The sequence below is a fragment of the Ranitomeya variabilis genome, chromosome 8, assembly GCF_051348905.1.
Source record: "Ranitomeya variabilis isolate aRanVar5 chromosome 8, aRanVar5.hap1, whole genome shotgun sequence".
NCBI classification, from domain to species: Eukaryota; Metazoa; Chordata; class Amphibia; order Anura; family Dendrobatidae; genus Ranitomeya; species Ranitomeya variabilis.
The window spans coordinates 153,664,908-153,688,016 of NC_135239.1; the positions used below are offsets into that span (position 1 = coordinate 153,664,908).

The following is a 23,109-nucleotide window of genomic DNA, read 5'->3' on the forward strand; positions in this document are numbered from 1 at the left end:
GTTAACCCGAGGCAGCGGATTTCAGATGCGGGAGAGAGTGTGATGCTGTTTACTATAATAGATAGTTCAGGAAAGGGGGATACGCGAGATGGGGGAAAGATGGAGTTCAGTTTTGTCTACATTTAGTTTTAGGTAGCGAGAGTTGAAGAAGGAGGATATGTCTGACAGACACCCCTGGATTCTGGACAGAAGAGAGGCGACATCTGAGCCAAAGAGTTAGATCTGAGTGTCATCCGCATATAGGTGGTACTGGAAGCCATGGGACTTTATGAGTTGTCCTAGGCCAAGGGTATAGATGGAAAAAAGTTAGGGCCCTAGGACATAGCCTTGAGGGACTCCAACAGAGAGAGGGCGGGGTGAGGAAGTAGTGTGTGAGTGGGAAACGCTAAATGTGTGGTCAGAAAGGTATGAGGCAATCCAGGACAGGGCAAAGCCTTTGATGCCGAGGGAAGAAAGAATCTGTAGCAGTAGGAGGTGGTCGACTGTGTCGAAAGCAGAGGACAGATCGAGAAGGAGGAGGATGGAGAACTGTCTGTTAGCTTTGGCTGTCAGTAAGTCATTAGTAATTTTGGTCAGAGCAGTTTCGATGGAGTGGTGGGGGCAGAAGCCAGATTGGAGGTTGTCAAGAAGAGAGTTAGATGAGAGGTGGGAGGAAAGTTGACCATGGACATGCTGCTCAAGGAGTTTGGAAGCAAACGGGAGCAGTGATATGGGGCAATACCTGGGCATAGCGGTTGGGTCAAGGTTAGCTTTTTTGAGGATGGGTGTTATGTGGCATGTTTGAAGGCATGTTTGAAAGTACCAGAAGATACCGATAGGTTGAAGAGATGGGTTAGGGCTGGAATGAGCATGTTAGTGAGGTTGGGGAGCAAGTGGGAAGGGATGGGGTCAAGTGCACAGGTGGTGAGGTGTGATTTGGAAAGGAGGCGAGTAAGTTCTCCTTCAGTGATGTTGGAGAGGGAAGTTATTGGGGAAGGGCAGAGGTCTGGTATATGGAGTGGTTGGGGTGGTGGAAAAGTAAAGGTTTGCCTTGTTTAGTCGATCTTGCTTTTGAAGTAGGTGGCAAAGTCCTCAGAAGAGATTAGGGGTGTTGGAGGTGGCAGTGGTGGGCGGAGGAGAGAGTTAAATGTGCTGAACAGTTGTTTTGGGTTGTAGGATAGTGAAGATACAAGGTTAGTGAAATAGGTCTGTTTAGCAGAAGTGAGGGCTAGTTTGAAGGCAAGTGTAGCTTGTTTGAAAGTGGTGAAGTTGTCTGGCAGGTGTGTTTTTTTCCAACGCCGCTCAGCGACCTGGATGCTTGTCGGAGTTTCTTGGTGAGGGTGTTATGCCAGGGTTGCCTATTGATTTGTCGCACTTTGCCATGAATGAGAGGGGCGACTGAGTCTATGGCTGATGTGAGGGTGGAGTTATAGAAAGTGGTGGCGCTATCTGTGTCGTGGAGTGAAGATATGGAGGACAGGGGTAGAAGAGAGTCTGAGAGTCTGTGAACGTCTAGGTGTGCAAGGTTTCTGTGAGGATGTGGTACTGGCTGGACGTGGGGGGCAGGTGAGGAGGACAAGGAAGAGAAGGTGAGTAGATGGTGGTCAGATAAGGGGAAGGGAGAGGTTGTGAGATTAGATAAGGAACAGAGGCAGGTGAAGATGAGGTCTAGCGTATGTCCGTCTGTGTGGGTGGCTGTGGAGGACCACTGAGTAAGTCAAAAGGATGAGGTAAGGGCTAGGAGCTTGGAGGCTGCTGGTTGGCGGGTGTCAGTAGGGATATTAAAGTCACCCATTATAATGGTGGGGATGTCAGTAGAGAGAAAGTGAAGAAGCCAGGTGGAAAATTGGTCAATGAAGGCAGTGGCTGAGCCCGGTGGTCGGTATATGACAGCCATTTGGAGATTAGAGGGAGAGTAGATACGGACAGAGTGAACCTCAAAAGAAGGGAGGGTAAAGGACGGTGGGGGTTGGATAGGGTTGAAGTAGCAGTTTTTAGAAAAAATGAAACCGACTCCTCCGCCAGAGGAGGAATGCAAGGAATGTGGGTAAAGTGGAGGCCACCGTAACTCAGTGCAGCAGGGGAGGCCGTGTCAGGGGGCGTCAGCCAGGTCTCAGTGAGGGCCAGGAAGGAAAGGTTGCGGGAAGTAAAGAGATCGTGGATCACGTGGAGCTTGTTGCAGACAGAGCGGGCATTCCAAAGTGCCCCAGAGAGAGGAAGAAGGGGGGTGGGAGTCATCTGGACAGGTTTTAAGTGAGAGGGATTGCGATAGTTTCTCATAGTGTGAGAAGGATAGGGGTGAGGATTTGTGGAGTGAAAATAGTGAGGACAAATGTGAGTATGATTAAATAGCAGGGGAAGAAAGGAGATGCAAGTAAAATTAGGATACAGTGATTAGTCTTACCGTCTGGCCGATTCCTGGACTATTTCTGGCATATTTCTGACGATACACTTAAAGATGTCACTTGAATTGATGTCAAGTCTGACCGGCACCATTCAACTTATACCATTCAAGTGTCCAAGTAATGAAGCCAGGTGAGAGAGGGAGGGGGGGAGGAGGAAGGAGGTGGAGGAAAGTCCACAGCAGGGGACAATTAGCAGATTGCAGTTAATACAACATTTGACTGCCATGAAAGCTGAAGATAGATAGGATAGAATAGGAGGAGAGGGATAGGTGTGAAAAGCATAGATATATCAATCAGCATGCAGTAAATTATAAGTATGATTTATTGAATTAAAGTCAGGAAAAAAGTAGCAGCGGACCAGGTAGAATAGGGGGAGAGAGGTGCATGGATTCAGGGGTGCAGTGGGTATTCCAGGTTAGCAGACCTGTATTGTATTGCACATCCATAGGGTAATACATCTTCTTGGGTACATTTTGTTGCTATTTAACCCTCAAAAACATGTTTAACCACTTCACGACATGCGCATGTCATGTCTCTCCCTTTGGTCTGGGCTCCGATGCTGAGCCCACATCTTTCCTGGCACATTTCAAGTGATTTGAACAGCTGACATGTGCCCCTAACAGCCGTGTGTGGAATCGTGATCCACCTGCAGCTTTTAATCTGTTAAATGCTGCTGCTGCCAATCTCTGACAGTGGCATTTAATGTGATCGCGCCAGAAACATGTCACTAATCCACCCCTGTCATATACCCGCGGGACGCCGAAGGGTTGGCATGACAACCCAGTGTCTGTAGCAAACTCTTGTGGTTGTCATTGCTTGATTGCTATGAGCGTCGACCAGAGGTCATCGCTCATAACAATTGAGCATTTATGCTACTCAGAGCAGGGCTGAAGCCCTGCTATGTGTAGCACAAGCAATCGAATGATCGCAGCTTCTAGTCTCCCATGGAGAATATTAACGCAGTGTAAAGTTAAAAAAAAATGTTTTTAAAATATTAAAAAATATGTAAATTCACCCCATTAAAAATAAAACAATAAAAAAAATACACGTTTGGTATCACCGCGTTCAGAATCAACTGATTTATCAAGATATAAAAAGAATTAACCTCATCAGTAAATGGCGCAGCTAAAACAAGTCAAAATGTCAGAATTACGTTTTTTTGGTTGCCGCAACATTGCATTAAAATGCAATAGCGGGCAATCAAAAGATTGTATCTGTATCAAATTGGTATCTCGGCATGCAAAAAATAAGCCCTCACCCAGCCCCATATCACGAAAAATGGAGACACTACGGGTCCCAAAAAATGACACTTTTTTTTAACAACCTATACATGGATTTTTTTCAACACTTTAACAAAAAGCAACCTATACATGTTTGGTGTCTATGAACTCATAATTACCTGGAAAATCAAAATGGCAGGTCAGTTTTAGCATTCGGTGAATACGGTAAAACAAAAAGGTGTGGAATTGCATTTTTTTTGCAATTTCACAGCACTTGGAATTTTTTTTACCATTTTCCAGTACACAATATAGTAAAACCAAAAGTGTTGTTCAAATGTACAACTCGTCCCGCAAAAAAACAAGCCATCAAATGGTCATATTGCCGCACGTACCACACAGACGGCCGCCGGGGAAGTAGCGCTACTGTAAGCGCTGTTCCTCGGCGGCTGGTGCAGAAGCCGGCTGTCATCCACTCTCTCCTGCTCTGCCTGCGAGCAGCACGAGCAGGAGAGAATGAATGATTGATACGCAGTGGGCACAAGTTCAGTAACTAGCGGTGACGTCACTGAGTCTGTGCTCGCTTCCGGCATGAATTAGTGTGACTTCATGACCGTGGGAGAATGCAAATGATGAGGTCATGGCAGTTCAAGCTGTCACAGTGACCTCATCACTTGCATTCTCCCACTGTCCTGAGGTCACAGGAGTGCATGCCGGCAGCGAGCACAGACTCAGTGACATCACTGCTAGTTACTGAGCCTGCGCTCGCTGCGCATCATTCATTCCCCAGTAGTTTACAGCCAGAATGGTCATTTGAATAGGTCTATGTGTGTCAGTGTCTCCAGTACATGAGAAAACTGTCACTACCTGTACCGGAGACACTGACATGTGAAACCGGCCTAAAAGTGTTACAGCATTGTTTTCAGCAGCGATCTGTGAGTCAGAGATCCTTCCAGGGGTCTTCCCCATACTGCTTTCCTTGCATTCAGCACTTTTCTCATCCATTTGAACATTTTCACTGCCCCCCAGACCACTTTGAAGGATCTGCAAAAAACCTCGGCTTTCCCATTGAATCCCATTAAAGTGTACGAATATCTCGAAATGAGAATTCGAGTATTAGGAATTGCTCGGTTCGAGCAACGAGCACCCGAGCATTTTACTGCCCGCTCATGTCTACTGTCCACCCATTTGTGGCATTACATGTCATAATTGTATACTTGCAACCACTAGCCATCGCAGTGAAATCCAGTCATGAATGGCAATGATCAATACATTTCTGGATAGCCCGAGGAAAGTGCAGAACTTTTTTTCAATCTCCATAAAAAAAATATCATTGGTGCGATTTTGTGCACCTGCATAGAGGCCCAACAAGTATGGGGGCCCAATTTCTCCTCTAAAGCAGGTTGAATTGTGCATCATGACAAGGGCCATATACTGATCTTGAACAGAGGCCCTCTTCTGTCCGTGTCCACCACTGCATATCTTTATATAAAACTGAGTGTGTGTGTATAAGCCATGCCCACTCCATATAGCCCCAACCAATTACTAAGCATCTTTCATTTAATCAGAGCTGTTTAAAAGAAGCTGAGCTGTGATTGGTTGCTATGAGCAATGGTTTTCCTTGTAAACAGTTGTGGTAACTGAGGCCTATTATTCTTATCATTTCTATGGTGTTATTGCAGCGCCCCAGGGTCCTGGTCGTTGCAGTAATGTCATTCTCCTATAGGGGGGATTGATGTTACGTTTGAAGGCAATAAAGGAGATCTCGTTACAAGGTATCACAAACCATGCAACACATTTCATACTCCAGTCCACCAGGGGGAGTTATGCTCCTATTTATTAGGGCACTCTTCCCAATTAGGTAAAACTAGTGGTCTGGATAGGAAGTTAGGCAGATGCTGACTGAGTTTTGCTCAAGGCAGAAGCTAGCTGGGCTTCACCCAGTGAGCTGCTATCTGAGCTCCGCTCAGGTAGTGGGTCCCTGACAGGGGTGGGATCCTGTCAGAGGCCTAGACAGAAGGCCACGGAGCTGCGCCTGCCCGACGTGCGGTAGCATCCTAAGAAAGAGACACAAACAGAGAACTGTATTGTAGACAGGGGCTGACTGGCCCAGGTGGCAAAGAGGCAAATGCCCCCCGGGCCGCTCCCCCAGCAGCTGTTCAGGGCCGGCTGCCTGGTGGTGGCTACAGCCACACAGCAAATTCTGCGCAGCCATGTCTGCTGTACTGTGACGTGGCTGGCAGCAGACACAGCTGCATCACAGTTAGCGCACACGTCTGCTCTGGGGCCAGGAGCTATGCTTGGCTGTCACCTTGATCGCTGCGCAGCTACTGCTCCCTTCATGTTCTCTATACTTCCAAGTTAGGTGTTGGGTATGTGCGATGGCGTCCTCACGCACACGCCGGCATGACCTGGTTGCTAGAAGCAGAGAGGCACTGCAGGGGAGCGACTGGTGAGGTAAGTATGAAGAACTTTTTTGTTTTCTTTATAAAATAAATTTAATGGTGGGTAACTGCAAGTTATGAAGTGGGGGGTGTAAGGAGGCTGCACATGATGGAATTTGGGGGTTAAAGGAGACTGCACATGATAGAATGAGGGGCTAAGTGGGGCTGCACATGAAGGTTGAGTGGGGCTGTACATGATGGAGTGGGGCTGCACATGATGATGTGGGGGTAAGGGGGATTGCGCATGATGAAGGGGGAGTGGAGCTGCACATGAAGTGGGGGGTAATGGGGACTGCACATGATGAAGTGGGGGGTAAGGGGGACTGCACATGATGAATTGGGGGTTAAAGGGGACTGCACATGATGAAGTGGGGGGTAAGGTGATCTGCACATGAAGTGGGGGGTAATGGGGACTGCACATGATAAAGTGGAGTGTAAGATGGACTGCACATGAAGTGGGGGGTAAGGGTGACTGCACATGATGAAGTGGGGGGTAAGGGGACTGCACATGATGAAGTGGGGGGGTAAGGGGACTGCACATGATGAAGTGGGAGAAGGGGACTGCAGGACTGCACATGATGAAGTGTGTCTGATGTGGGACTGCTCACGATGAAATGGAAGGGGGATAGGGGGCTGCAAATGATGAAGGGGCACTGCAGATGAAGTGAGAGGGTGATAGGGGACTGCAATGAATGAAGTAAGGGGACTTCAAATTAAAGTGGGGGACTGCAAAATGATAAATTCAGTGTGAGGGAAAGGGGACAGCAATTTAATTGAAGGTGGGGAGAGCAAATGATCAATTGAAGAGGGGGTGGGGAGAGCAAATGATGATCTAGGGGAAGAACAAATAATGAATTTTAAGGGTGGGGGAGTAAATGATGTATTGAATGTGGGGTAGAGCAGTTGCTAATGAATAGAGGGTGAGAGAGAAAGACATGACAATGAATTGGGGCGGGAGGGGCATGTAACTATAATGTATCGGGGTTAGAGTTAAGCCCCCGTCACACTAAGCGAGGTTGCTAGCAAGATCGCTGCTGAGTCACAAGTTTTGTGACGCAACAGCGACCTCAGTAGCGATCTCGCTATGTTTGACACGTAGCAGCGACCAGGCCCCTGCTGTGAGATTGCTGGTCGTGTTGGAATGGCCTGGACCTTTTTTTGATCGTTGAGGTCCCGCTGACATCGCTGAATCGGTGTGTGTGACACGGATTCAGCGATGTCTTCACTGGTAACCAGGGTAAACATCGGGTTACTAAGCGCAGGGCCGCGCTTAGTAACCCGATGTTTACCCCGGTTACCATCGTAAATGTAAAAAAAAAACACTACATACTCACATTCCGGTGTCCGTCAGGTCCCTTGCTGTCTGCTTCCCGCACTGACTGACTGCCGGCCGTAAAGTGAAAGCACAGCACAGCGGTGACGTCACCGCTCTGCTGTTAGGGCCGGCGCTCAGTCAGTGCAGGAAGCGGACGCCGGGGGACGCGAAGGTGAGTATGTACTGTTTGTTTTTTTACATTTTACACTGGTAACCAGGGTAAACATCGGGTTACTAAGCGCGGCCCTGCGCTTAGCAACCCGATGTTTACCCTGGTTACCCGGGGACCTCGGCATCGTTGGTCGCTGGAGAGCTGTCTGTGTGACAGCTCCCCAGCGACCACACAGCGACTAAACAGCGACGCTGCAACGATCGGCATCGTTGTCTGTATCGCTGCAGCGTCGCTAAGTGTGACGGGGCCTTTAGAGTGGTAGGTACATAGTGGGGGGGCGTTGAGGATGAAGTGACTGGTAATGAATTGGGGGAAAGAGTACAGGTGCTAATTAATTTATATATTAAATGGGGAAAGTGGCTATTTATAGTTAGTGGGTGCACAGTGGTGGATTATAATTTATATTTGGAATGGTCGGTTAATAATAATAATTATGATAATTTTATTTCTATAGTGCCAACACTTTACATTTTAGAGGGGACTTGTACAGACAATGGACATTAAGCATAACAATAAACACATAGATCAACAGATACCAAAAGGAATGAGGGCCCTGCTCGCAAGCTTACAATCTATACTAAACTCGTGGATGGTATTGTGTCTCAGGGCTCAATGGATCACTGAAATCAATCTTAAACACATGTGATCATTGGTTTTCCAGGTGATTCTAATTAAAGAAAAACTACTTAAAAATGATGTTCCACATTATAAAGCAGACCACAGGTTTCAAGCAATATGGGAAATAAAAAGGATCTCTCTGCTGCCGAAAAGCATTAAATAGTGCAATGCCTTGGTCAAAGTATGAAAACATTAGATATTTCACGAAAACTTAAGAGTGATCATGATACTGTGAAGAGATTTGTGACTGAAACAGAGCACAGACAGAGTTCATGCAGGTAAAGGCATAATGACTCTGAGGAAGGTTTTCTGCCAGACAAATTCATTGGATAAAGAGAGCAGCTGCCAAAATACCATTACAAAGCAGCAAACAGTTGTTTGAAGCTGCTGGTGCCTCTGGAGACCCTCGAACCTCAAGTTGTAGGATCCTTCAAAGGCATGCTGTGGTGCATAAACCTACTATTCGGCCACCCCTAAACAGTGTTCACAAGCAGAAATGGTTGCTGTGGGCCCAGACACACATGAAGACTGATTTCCAAACAGTCTTGCTTACTGATGAGTGTCGAACAACCCTGGGTGGTCCAGATGGATGGAGTAGTGGATGGTTGGTGGATTGCCACCATGTCCCAACAAGGCTGCAACGTCAGCAAGGAGATGGAGGAGTCATGTTTTGGGCTGGAATCATGGGGAAACAGCTGGAAGGGCCCTTTAAGGTACCTGAAGGTGTGAAAATGACCTCTGCAAAGTATATAGAATTTCTGACTAACAACTTTCTTCCATGGTATAAAAAGCAGAAACGTGCCTTCAGGAGAAAAATCTTCTTCATGCATGACAATGCACCATTTCGTGCTGCAAAGAATACCTCTGAGTCATTTGCTGCTATGGGCATGAAAGGAGATAAACTCATGGTGTGGCCACCATCTTCCCCTGACCTCAACCCTATAGAGAACCTTTGGAGTATCATCAAGCAAAAGATCTATGAGGGTGGGAGGCAGTTCACATCAAAACAGCAGCTCTGGGAGGCGATTCTGACTTCATGCAAAGAAATATAAGCAGAAACTCTCCAAATACTCACAAGTTCAATGGATGCAAGAATTGTGAAGGTGATAACAAAGAAGGGTTCCTATGGTAACATGTGACTTGGCCTGTTAGGATGTTTTGGAGTTAAATATCTTTTTTGTTCAGTGAATGTGACCTCCTAATGCTGCAAATTCCACAAATGAGCATTTTCAGTTCCTTAAAACAGATCAAATGTTTAGAAATTCTACTGTGCCTAATAATTTGGAACAGTGCATTTTGAGTTTTTATTCATTTTGGAGATTATACTGTTATCATTGGGAGGTTTCTCCAATAAAATTCGATGTATACTCTAATGGGTGATGACTTTTATTAGACTGACTGTCATTTGCACTGACCATTTAGGAATATCCGAGAAAAATATAATTTGCATAATAATTTGGAACATGGTGTAGAAGAAAGGGAAAAAGTGGGGAATGTGGTCTGGAAGCCATGCTCTAGGTAACTGTGTTATTTTATGCAGAGACGAGTCCTGGCTGGAAGAAGTGATGGCAGTCTGTGCTGGATGAAAATGTAAAGCAAAGATGAAGGACTTCAGCTAGAGACATCACTAGTGAGTCAGTGTATTACCTGTACACTGACACTATACACTGTATACTATATACAAAGCTCCTGTGTATAATGTCACTGGCAGTGGTGATCACTGTATTACCTGTACACTGACACCTTATACAGATCACCTGTGTATAATGTCACCAGTGATCACTGTAGTATCTTTACACTGACCGTAAATACAGAGTTCCTGTATACAATGGCACTTAGTGTTGTGCTTTTTTAAAATTAATGATCAGTATTGTAGTATACTAGTAGTAAAAGTTGTACACTCCCTGACAGAAGTAATGTCGCTTATCCATGTTATGTAAATAAAAGCTTATAACCTGATGTTAAATTCATCCATTGGTTGTATAAATTATTCTTTTGAAAGCTGAAACCTTCCAAAATGTGGTTTAGGTTAAGAAAATAAATTGACATCAATGCAGAAATATTGATCAGTTAATGGACACAGAATGGTCAGTTTTTAGCAAGACAAAAGTTTTGCCGCCTGGTCATGTAATGCACCCAATCCTAGTTTACATCCTCACCTGTGCTCAATAAATGATCGGTTATTTAGTGTGTGTGTATAAAAAGAAACCCAGCACCCCAGACCTTCACTTGAACTGCAACTTGAGCTCTTGACAACATGCCAAAAATCCACCCTGCGACCAAAGCCTGGATTATCAAGAGGCTGAAGACCAGATCCACTGCAGAGGTGGTGGGCACCTTTAACGTGTCTCAGTGTCAAGTACAAAGAATTAAAAAAAAGATTTGAAGAGACTGGAGATGTGTTTGACTAGCCCAGGTCCGGCAGACCCCGCAAGACAACTGCTCAGGAGGAATGTTTGTTGGTTAGAAAATCCAAAGCAAGCCCCTCTTCCACAGCAGCAGAGCTCCAACAGGTCTGGTCACCTCAAGTCCCTATGTCAACTAGTAAAAGTTAAATTCACCGCACGTGACACGCCGATCGTTAGCAGGGCGCGGGAGTGCCGCTTGTCATAACAGACACGGCTGGTCCACACTACTGGACAGGATCTTCCATAGGCAGACATTTAGATTACAATAGAGCTTACATTGCACCGCTGGGACTTTCCGCCTTCTCTGTTCTTAGCTGGAACAAGCGATTACGTGACAAAGGCTCTGGTTGAGCCGAAACATTGTATCTAAAAAGATCACAGATGCTGTAATATTCTGTTACGCTCCCAGTTTATGTATAATAAATTTATACCAGACTTTGCATAAGAAACCTAGAGAGAGTGCAGTGAATTTAACTTTTACTGTTATTCTGGGCCATTGGTCCGTTACACCAGCACCTCGCTATATTAAGGCTGAGTGCACATCTAAACCTTTACCTGTGTCAACTAGAACAGTTTGTAGGATTCTGTCTCAAAATGGCCTCCATGGTCGAATCAGTGCCCAGAAGCCAGCACTAAACAAAAGGCAAATAAAAAACAGTGTGGCATTTGCAAACTCCCACAGCCTGCTAAATAGATGGACACTGGAAAAGTGGCAGAAGATGGATTTCTCTTCAGTAGAATTACACCACAGCTGCCACAAACACTGCAGGAGACTTTCTGGAGCCAGTATGGATCCAAAATACACCCAGAAGACAGTTAAATTTGGTGGTTGAAAGATCATGGTCTGGGGTTACATTCAGTATGGGGGTGTGCAAAACATTTGGAAGGTGGAAGGCAATATCAATAGCCTAAAATATCAAGAAGTATTAGCTACCGCTTATATTCCAAATCATAAAAGGGGTCAAATTCTGCAGCAGGATGGTGCTCCATCTCATACATCCATCTCTACAACAAAGTTCCTCCAGGCAAAAAAGATCAAGGTGCTCAAGGACTGGCCAGCCCAGTCACCAGACATGAACATCATTGAGCATGTTTGGGGAAGGATGAAAGAGGAAGCTTGGAAGACAAAACCAAAGAATCTAGATGAGCACCACAACTTCATTCACCAATGTTATGCAACATATATTTGTATTTTAAGTTAATTATTTGTCTGTGGGCAACAAAAATTTTGTCTTGCCAAAATCTGACCATTCTGTGTCCATTAACTGATCAATATTTCTGCTTTGATAACAATTTATTTTCTTAACCTAAATCACATTTTGGAGGGTTCCAGCTTTCAAAAGAATAACTTATACAACCAATGGATGAATTTAACATCAGGTTATAAGCTTTTATTTACATAACATGGATAAGCGACATAACTTCTGTCAGGGAGTGTATTGTGGCATCATTGGTCTTTGTATAGAATGTAGTTTCATGTAGAGGTAATGGTGATATTATAATATTATGTATTCTCTGTGTAGTGGTGATAGTACTAGGCACTGTGTAGCCGTATTGTTGTGTGTATGTTTGTAAGTAAGCTCCGTTATGGCACCATATCTAAGCAGTAAGCTTGGTTCTGGTACTCTATCAATGTAGTAATCTAGATTATGGTACTGTATGTATGTCATAATCTCAGTTCTGCTCCAGTTTCTATGTAGCAGACTTGGTTCCATGTAGTAGACTTATTAAGCTCGGTTCTGCTCCCTTATCTCTGTAGTAAGCTCGGTTCTGCTCCCATATCTCTGCAGTAAGCTCGGTTCTGCTCCCATATCTCTGTAGTAAGCTCGGTTCTGCTCCCTTATCTCTCTAGTAAGCTCGGTTCTGCTCCCTTATCTTTCTAGTATGCTAGGTTCTGCTCCCATATCTCTGTAGTAAGTTTGGTTCTGCTCCCATATCTCTGTAGTAAGGTTGATTCTGTTCCCATATCTCTGCAATAAGCTCGGTTCTGCTCCCATTTCTCTGCACTAAGCTCGGTTCTGTTCCCATATCTCTGTAGTAAGCTTGGTTCTGCTCCCATATCTTTGCAGTAAGCTCGGTTCTGTTCCCATATCTCTGTAGTAAGCTTGTTTCTGCTTCCTTATCTCTGTAGTAAGCTTGTTTTTGCTTCATTATCTCTGTAGTAAGCTCGTTTCTGCTCCCATATCTCTGTAGTAAGCTCGGTTCTGTTCCCCTATCTCTGTAGTAAGCTTGGTTCTGCTCCCTTATCTCTGTAGTAAGCTCGTTTCTGCTGCCATATCTCTGTAGTAAGCCCCGTTCTGCTCCCATATCTCTTCAGTAAGCATGGTTCTGCTCCCATATCATTGCTGTTAGTTCGGTTCTGCTCCCATATCTCTGTAGTAAGCTCGGTTCTGCTCCCATATCTTTGCAGTAAGCTCGGTTCCGCTCCCATATCTCTGAATCTAGTAAGTTTGGTTCTGCTCCCATAGCTCTATAATAAGCTCTGTTCTGCTCCCATATCTCTGTAGTAAGCTCGGTTCTGCTCCCATATCTCTGAATCTAGTAAGTTCGGTTCTGCTCCCATATCTCTATAATAAGCTCTGTTCTGCTGCGATATCTCCGGAGTAAGCTCGGTTCTGCTCACATATCTCTGTAGTAAGCTCCGTTCTGTTCCCATATCTCTGGAGTAAGCTCGATTCTGCTCCCATATCTATGCAGCAAGCTCCATTCAGTTCCCATATCTGTGTACCAGCCTATTTTTAAAGCCTGTTATCTCTGCTATTTTAATGCAGTGGCCAGATATAAGCAGGGAAAAGGAGGGCCACCGCAACTCGAGGGCCACTGCCTTGTGATTGCCCCCCAGGCTGAAAATTGCCAGCCAGCCCCTGATTGTAGAGGGTGAGAAACGGTGAAGTCATAGCAAAAGGATAGGAAACCAGAAGGAGTTCTGCCCTGCACAGGCTGCCTCCTTCTGAGGCGCAGGATCCAGTAGCCGGAACACCGAGGGAGCAACAGTCCTTTATGCCTTGCTCCAGAGACCGGCAGGACAGCTAATTTCAAGTTACTGATCCGCCCTATACCCAGGAGGCACGGTTGCATCTTGTGGAGGCTGGGGCATGCTAGAGTCCCTGTAAAAAGCCTCAGGCCACCAGTTAAACGGGTTTGTCCTATCCATCTGGGGGACAGAGAAAGGTACATAACATCCAGAACATCTACAACAGTTGTGAGGACCTTATGAGAGGCTCAGCAGTAAGGTACTACAACACACGGCACTAGAGGAAGGCTACTGATTTCCACCCGGATAAGGGGACTCAGGATTTGCCTTCAAAACGTCCGGACTCTGCCTGCCCTGTGATCTGGTGCTCTGGACTGTGGACGCTGAAGCCTTCACTAAAAAGGTAAAGAGACTGTAACCTTGTGTCCTCATTCTTCACTGCGCCTCACACCATCCACCATCTTCACACTGGGAAGCCCTGGGGACACAATTCACCTGTGGTAAGGTATACCATCTAGCTGCCATAACATCACCCCAGCGGACCCCTTAAAGCAGCGTTGGTCACCCTGACCGAATACCACAGGTGGCATCACGAACATTATCCCTTTAAAGACCTTTCCCCCTTTTACAACGGACCTCCCGAGGGCCAGGGACCTTGTCAGCCACCGTGACATTCCCCTTGAGAACAGAAGAGCCCGGTACCCAGAACCCCACTGCCCTACGAGGGCGATCCAATCCCATCCTTCTGTAAAGCTGGAAATAACACAATTTATTACCGTGCCGACACAGACCATCCTCTGCCACAGACTGCAGGGGGAGCACAGAATCAGGAACTTCTCTTATCTGGCATGAATCATCTAATTAACTTAAAACTTAAAACTCAGATAAAAAAAAAGAAACACAAGACGAATTTCTCCAACCCAGGTATCATTTGAATCGGTGTATCAGCTCCAATCTAACAATGTTTGCTCTGATGGGATGATGTGGGATATTAGGGGTAGAAGTCTGGTGGCTCTGGCTGACGGGATGATTTGGAATATTAGGGGTAGTAGTCCGGTGGCTCTGACGGGATGATGTGGGATATTAGTGGTAGTAGTCTGGTGGCTCTTGCTGATGGGATAATGTGGGATATTAATGGTAGTAGTCCGGTGGCTCTGGCTGATGGGATGATGTGGGATATTATTTGTAGTAATCCTGTGGCTCTGACAGGATGATGTGGGATATTATGGGTAGTATTCCGGTGGCTCTGGATGATGGAATGATTGGGATATTAGGGGAAGTAGTCTGGTGGTTCTTGCTGACGGGATAATGTGGGATATTGGGGGTAGTAATCCAGTGGCTCTGACGGGATGATGTGTGATATTAGGGGTAGTGGTCCAGTGGCTCTTGCTGATGGGATGATTGGGATATTAGGGGTAGTAGTCTGGTGGCTCTGGCTGATGGGATGATTGCGAAATTAAGGGTAGTAGGCTGGTGGCTCTGGCTGACGGGATGATGTGGAATAATAGGGATAGTAATATGGTGGCTCTGATGGGGTGATGTGAGATATTAGGGGTAGTAGTCCGGTGGCTCAGGCTGACGGTATGATATGGGATATTAGGGGTAGTAATCCAGTGGCTCTGGCTGATGGGATGATGTGGGATATTAGGGGTAGTAGTCGGGTGGCTCTGGCTGATGGGATGATGTGGGATATTAGGGGTAGTAGTCCGGTGGCTCTGGCTGATGGTATTATGTGGGATATTAGGGGTAGTAATCCGGTGGCTATGACGGGATGATGTGGGATATTAGAAGTAAAAGTCTGGTGGCTCTGGCTGACGGAATGATTTGGAATATTGGGGGTAATAGTCCGGTGGCTCTGACGGGATGATGTTGGATATTAGTGGTAGTAGTCCGGTGGCTCTGGCTGATTGGATGATGTGGGATATTAGGTGTAGTAATCCTGTGGCTCTGACAGCATGATGTGGGATATTAGGGGAATTAGTCAGGTGGCTCTGGCTGATGGGATGATGTGGGATATTATGGGTAGTAGTCAGGTGGCTCTGGCTGATGGAATGATTGGGATATTAGGGGTAGTAGTCCGGTGGTTCTGGCTGACGTGGGATATTAGGGGTAGTAATCCAGTGGCTCTAATGGGATGATGTGTGATATTAGGGGTAGTGGTCCGGTGGCTCTGGCTGACAGGATATGAGTTATTAGGGGTAGTAGTCCAGTGGCTCTTGCTGCTGGGATGATTGGGATATTAGGGGTAGTAGTCTGGTGGCTCTGGCTGATGGGATGATTGGGAAATTAAGGGTAGTAGTATGGTGGCTCTGGCTGATAGGATGATGTGGAATATTAGGGGTAGTAATATGGTGGCTCTGATGGGATGATGTGGGATAAATGGGGTTAGTAGTCCGGTGGCTCTGGCTGACGGTATGATGTGGGATACTAGGGGTAGTAATCCGGTGGCTCTGGCTGATGGGATGATTGGGAAATTAAGGGTAGTAGTCTGGTGGCTCTGCCTGATGGGATGATGTGGGATATTAGGGGTAGTAGTCGGGTGGCTCTGATGGGATGATGTGGGATATTAGTTGTAGTAGTCTGGTGGCTCTGGCTGACGGTATAATGTGGGATATTAGGGCTAGTAGTCCGGTGTCTCTGGCTGATGGGATGATTGGGATATTAGGGGTAGTAGTCTGGTGGCTCTGGCTGATGAGATGATTGGGATATTAGGGGTAGTAGTCCGGTGGCTCTGGCTGACGGGATGATGTTGGAAATCTGTTCATCTTTGAACTGGAAGGAAAAACCAAAAATGTTGTTTACTAAGAGGTTCTTGAATGAGGTGAAAATACTATCAATATTTAGGTAATCATTTAATTTGTGTTGCAAATCTGTAATGTTGAATATATGATGTGAAACGTTTTTATGTGCAATATAATCATTCTACAGTGCCTTGCGAAAGTATTCGGGCCCCTTGAACTTTTCAACCTTTTCCCACATATCATGCTTCAAACATAAAGATACCAAATGTACATTTTTGGTGAAGAATCAACAACAAGTGGAACACAATTGTGAAGTTGAACAAAATGTATTGGTTATTTTAAATTTTTGTGGAAATTCAAAAACTGAAAAGTGGGGCGTGCAATATTATTCGGCCGCTTAACTTTCAGTGCAGCAAACTCACTCCAGAAGTGTGTAATCAAGTCTCCGTATAAATGCACCTGCCCTGTGATAGTCTCAGGGTTTTGTTTGAAGCACAGAGACCATCATGAAGACCAAGGAACACAACAGGCAGGTCCGTGATACTGTTGTGGAGAAGTTTAAAGCCGGATTTGGATACAAAATGATTTCCAAAACTTTAAACATCCCAAGGAGCACTGTGCAAGCGATCATATTGAAATGGAAGGAGTATCATACCACTGAAAATCTACCAAGACCCAGCCGTCCCTCTAAACTTTCATCTAAAACAAGGAGAAGACTGACCAGAGATGCAGCCAAGAGGCCCATGATCACTCTGGATGAACTGCAGAGATCTACAGTTGAAGTAGGTCAGTCTGTCCATAGGACAACAATCAGTCGTACACTGCACAAATCTGGCCTTTATGGAAGAGTGGCAAGAAAAAAGCCATTTCTCAAAGATATCCATAAAAAGTGTCATTTAAAGTTTGCATCAAGCCACCTGGGAGACACGCCAAACATGTGGAAGAAGGTGCTCTGGTCAGATGAAACCAAAATCAAACTTTCTGGCAACAATGCCAAATGATATTTTTGGCATAAAGGCAACACAGCTCATCACCCTGAACACACCATCCCAACTGTCAAACATGGTGGTGGCAGCATCATGGTTTGAACCTGCTTTTCTTCAGCAGGGACAGGGCAGATGGTTAAAATTGATGGGTAAATGGATGGAGCCAAATACAGGACCATTCTTAAAGAAAACCTGTTGGAGTCTGCAAAAGACCTGAGACTGGGACGGAGATTTGTCTTCCAACAAGGCAGTGATCCCAAAGATAAAGCAAAAATTGAATGGTTCACAAATAAACGTATCCAGGTGTTAGAATGGCCAAGTCAAAGTACAGACCTCAATCCAATCGAGAATCTGTGGAAAGAGCTGAAAACTGCTGTTGACAAACGATCTCCATCAAACCTCACTGAGCTCGAGCTGTTTGCCAAGGAAGAATGGGCAACAATGGTGCTTAAGTCATGTATGGCTCTTCTCATACTTTCATCATCCCAGTGGTGGATTTCCATTTCATGAAACTCCCGTATAGACCTCGAGGACATTATGGTTCTACACCGCAGAGATCTGGTGCTGAGAGAAATGAATGGTTGACAAAAATAGGAGGCTACCAACTTAATGTCAAAAGACTAAGAAAACGTCATAAAAATTCCTGAAAGGGACTTAAGATTGAGTTTATTCTTATGATTGAGAGTGGGACAGTTCTGTTTATGGCTATGTGCACACGTAGAATGGTCCTCTGCGGATTTGATAAATCCACAGGGCAAAAACACTGCTTTTTTCCTGCGGATTTATTGAGGATTTACCGTGGATTTACTGCGGTTTTTGTGCGGATTCCACTGCGGTTTTACACCTGCGGTTTTCTATTGGAGCAGGTGCAAAACCGCTGCGGAATCCGCACAAAGAATTGACATGCTGCGGAATGTAAACCGCTGCGTTTCCGCGCGTTTTTTTCCGCAGCATGGGCACAGCCTTTTCTGTTTCCCATTGGTTTACATTGTACTGTAAACTCATGGGAAACTGCTGCGAATCTGCAGCTGTGGAAACGCTGTGGATCTGCAGCAAAGTCCGCAACGTGTGTGCAGCGCCCCAGAGTCCTGGTCGTTGCAGTACTGTGGCTCCGCCACTAAGGGGAGCCATGGTGCGTTCGATGGCACTGAAGGAGTTCCTCCAATCAGGTATCACAGACACCCATATGTTTCACAGCTGGGCCTACGGGGGGAGCTAAGGGTGCTATTCATTAGGCCACTCCCCACCATAGTGGGTAAACTGGGGGTCAGGCAGGAAGTTAGTAGAGAAAGCTGACTGGATCGAACGAAGCAACACCTAGTGAGAGAGGGGGTTGTGGAGGAAGAGACAGTAGGGTCTCTGCCAGGGGTGGGATCCTGGCAGAGGCTTGGCATTGAAAGAACGTAACGGGACCGTGCCTGCTCAGAATAGCGGCGGTGCCCTAAGAAAGGATTAGAAGCGAGATAGATTGTGCTGAGTGAGAAACGAAATCAAGCAGAAGGAGAATACCAGCAGGGGTTTTGTTGAAAGAGGCAGCACCTTGCTGAGGCGCATTACCGGTGGCCGGAACGCCGAGGGAGTGGAATAATATACAGCTTTAAGCCATACTCCAAACAGCGGCAGGACAGTCAGTCTCAGGCGGGCTGTCTACCACATATCACCTATGAAGTCTTGGGGGGCAATTGCGGGAGAGGGGCGTCTCTAGGGTCCCGGAAGAACTCCAGGCCTACCTGACAAACGGGTGCCGTTCTTACTGTAACATCAGGAAGGGACGGAAGATTAGCAGAAGATCAGTTAATCGAGTTGTGAGGGAACTTAAGAAACAGACACAACAGTTGTGGGGTACTTTCCGTAAGCACAGCAGGGAAGGACTACAACACAAAGCGCTAAGAAGGAAGGCACTGATTTCCACCTGTGAGGAGAACTCTGGAGGTGCCATTGGACCGGCCGGACTTGCGCAGCCTGGTGGACCGGATTCCGGACTGAGGACCGAGAGATCTCCAGTAAAGAGGTAAAGAGACTGCAACCTGGTGTCCTCGTTATTTACCGCGACCTGCACCCCACAACTGCACCGCTACACCACCGTTAACAGCACCTATTTGCAACGGACGTCCCCCACTGACAGACAGGGCCACGGACCGGGTCTAGCCACCGTGACAACCCCAGGACTGAGATCCCAGAGGCCCGGCTCCGGGTACCCCTCGGCCCTGCGGCGGTGTGGGGGCGCTCCACAACTTGGCGTCACGAACAGGATCTACTTAAGCCTGAGGAATCAGGTCATGTGTGCCTTGGAACTGTGATTTGTTGTGCTTGGACTGTGCTTTATTACAAGGACTGTGTGTTGCCACTTGCCGCCAGAAGTTCCCGCCAAAACCGCCGCCATTACAGCGCTAAGGAGAGCGCAGGAGAAGAAGAAGGGCGTGGAAGTGGGCGTGAACAAGCTGAAGAGCGCGAAAGACAATGGCCGCCCAGTCTAAATATCTCGGCCCCTTGAGGACGTGTCCGTCAGCAGCCGAGATCCGCCTCCTGATCCTCAACGGTGGGCAGAGACAGAGAAAACGAAACCGCCCACGAAGGAGAGAGCGGGAAAAGGACCAGGAAGAAGAAGTCAGAGACATGGAGGACGCCATGGCGAGCCACCCGGAGCCGGAGCGTGGGGTCGGAGCCGAGGACTCCCCCAGCTACCCGGAGGGGCACCGCAACCAGGCCTCCACCGCTGACGCTGAATTCCTGCAGGCCGGAGTGGACGAGCTCGGCGACCGACCCCGGCGGACGCAGCTGAGCACCGAGGCCGGGTGGAAGAAGGTCATCATCAGGAGCCTCACCGGACATCTGTCGGCAGCCTCATCTGGTCCGGAGCAGGAAAGAAGTCCCAGCGCTCCGAAGCTGGAAAGCAAGGCGCTGCCGGGAAGGGGTATGCTGCGAGCAGAGATGACAACGCCGCAGCACAAGGTCCCGCAACCAGCGTTCCAGACCCCAGTGGAGACGGAGCAGACCGGCACCGGAGGGACCGCATCTGAAGCAGGTATGAAGGACGACCCTGCGCTGACAACTGACACCACTCCCGTGACTGCTGGTGCCACAGCTGCTGACCCCGTTCCAGTGACTGATCTTGCAGCAGCCTCTACCTCTGCTGCAACAAATGCCCCTACTCAAGCTGCGCAGATCTCCATCGCTGCGCATGATTTAACCATACATGAAAGACGGATTAACGGCGTTTGTCCAGCACTGGGTGTAACCCTGGACCTCACTTTTCCCAGGCCGAGAAGGGTTGAGTGCCAGGTGCAGCCCTGGAAGCCGTCCAACTAAACCTCGGAAACCTGAAACTGTAAATAGTTAACTGTTTATTTCCTTGCTGTTTTGCTGCTAAAACCCATCCTGGGTTAACTCTTAAAGGGATCCCTTTGTTTACCCGGGATCCCTATTGCTTTTTATTTTTGCTTTCATTTTCATTTTTGCTTTTTTTGTTCCACAATGTTATAAAAACTGCTGAATCATGAACAGTGCATGATACAAACTGCTTGTAAATAGTTTGCACCTTCTTAAAGGTGCTTCCTACTGGTTTTGTTTAAAGACATTTTGCGAAGATACCATTCCGGAGCCTTTGCATGGACTGGTAGGCTGAGAAGAAGAGCTACCCCAGAAAGACTTGATCTCCTCTTAAAGGGGAGGTTAGAATTGAACTTGAAAGTGATACTGTTTTAGAACAGTAATGTCAAGATAATGCTTTGAAGGAAATGTAACTGTTTTTCATGGAAAAGTTATGTGTGTTTAATTTGTTTAAAATGTGAAACCTAGATAATGTTCTTTGAAGAGAAAGATGTAGAAAGCCTTTAGGGGTAGATGTAGAGTTCCGTTTAACTGAAAGTAAAGAAGTAATAACGAAGGTGAGGATAGAAGGTAAACCCTGCGTCCCCATAGAAAGTTAGTTCGTTACTAAGGACAGAAAGTAGACCCGTAGGGGTTAGTGAGTGAGTCCTTATAGGAGCCAAGCAGAGTGTGCTCCATGCTCTCAAATTGAAAGGAATGTTATGTCTATACTATGTATAGTAGAGAAAGGCAGTAGGCCCTGGCTGAACGGGGCGGTCCTGTAAAAGAAAGGAGAGGCAGTAGGTCTGGTGCCATAGGGACAGGCGGTCCTGCAGATTCAAAGTAGGAGAATGTGAAGTTACCTTGCCCTGTAATGTGATTATAGGAAGGCCTTTGATAAACTAAGAGTGTATGTTTCTTAAAGGCAATGTTAATTTATTGTTCCAGCATTTGCACTTAGTAGAATACCCGGTTGGGTAATGAGAGTTAATTGTAGCCTGTTGCTATGATATTTGATTATGTTTTGTAACGTTAAAGTGTCCTCACCTCCCATAAAGGGAAGCCTGTTCAAGTATGCTTATTGTTTTGCACTCAACAAATTTGTATGTCTTTTTGCTAACCTGTATTGTTGTTTTCTTCCCAGTCCCGGAGTACTGTGTTTAACCAGGGGGGAGTGCAGCGCCCCAGAGTCCTGGTCGTTGCAGTACTGTGGCTCCGCCACTAAGGGGAGCCATGGTGCGTTCGATGGCACTGAAGGAGTTCCTCCAATCAGGTATCACAGACACCAATATGTTTCACAGCTGGGCCTCCGGGGGGAGCTAAGGGTGCTATTCATTAGGCCACTCCCCACCATAGTGGGTAAACTGGGGGTCAGGCAGGAAGTTAGTAGAGAAAGCTGACTGGATCGAACGAAGCAACACCTAGTGAGAGAGGGGGTTGTGGAGGAAGAGACAGTAGGGTCTCTGCCAGGGGTGGGATCCTGGCAGAGGCTTGGCATTGAAAGAACGTAACGGGACCGTGCCTGCTCAGAATAGCGGCGGTGCCCTAAGAAAGGATTAGAAGCGAGATAGATTGTGCTGAGTGAGAAACGAAATCAAGCAGAAGGAGAATACCAGCAGGGGTTTTGTTGAAAGAGGCAGCACCTTGCTGAGGCGCATTACCGGTGGCCGGAACGCCGAGGGAGTGGAATAATATACAGCTTTAAGCCATACTCCAAACAGCGGCAGGACAGTCAGTCTCAGGCGGGCTGTCTACCACATATCACCTATGAAGTCTTGGGGGGCAATTGCGGGAGAGGGGCGTCTCTAGGGTCCCGGAAGAACTCCAGGCCTACCTGACAAACGGGTGCCGTTCTTACTGTAACATCAGGAAGGGACGGAAGATTAGCAGAAGATCAGTTAATCGAGTTGTGAGGGAACTTAAGAAACAGACACAACAGTTGTGGGGTACTTTCCGTAAGCACAGCAGGGAAGGACTACAACACAAAGCGCTAAGAAGGAAGGCACTGATTTCCACCTGTGAGGAGAACTCTGGAGGTGCCATTGGACCGGCCGGACTTGCGCAGCCTGGTGGACCGGATTCCAGACTGAGGACCGAGAGATCTCCAGTAAAGAGGTAAAGAGACTGCAACCTGGTGTCCTCGTTATTTACCGCGACCTGCACCCCACAACTGCACCGCTACACCACCGTTAACAGCACCTATTTGCAACGGACGTCCCCCACTGACAGACAGGGCCACGGACCGGGTCTAGCCACCGTGACAACCCCAGGACTGAGATCCCAGAGGCCCGGCTCCGGGTACCCCTCGGCCCTGCGGCGGTGTGGGGGCGCTCCACATGTGCACATAGCCTAATCCTTTCTAATGCAGTTTTACTACTCGGAGGTCAAATTATGAATAGACTAATGAATTGCTTGGAGGCCAAGTTCACACATCGCAAATTTCCTATGTGGATTCGGCACAGCAAATCTGCAGCAATTTATAGTGTAATATAAGTACATGGGCTTTTCAAAATCACAGCCAGACATTGCAGGAAAAAAACA

At 46.9% G+C, this 23,109-nt stretch overlaps 1 protein-coding gene across 1 annotated transcript in view; it reads right to left on the bottom strand.

The window, feature by feature from the left end:
• Window positions 1-23,109, bottom strand: part of LOC143788084 (cytochrome P450 2D15-like) — a 464,437-nt gene that overhangs the window by 440,551 nt on the left and 777 nt on the right. The window lies entirely within an intron of this gene.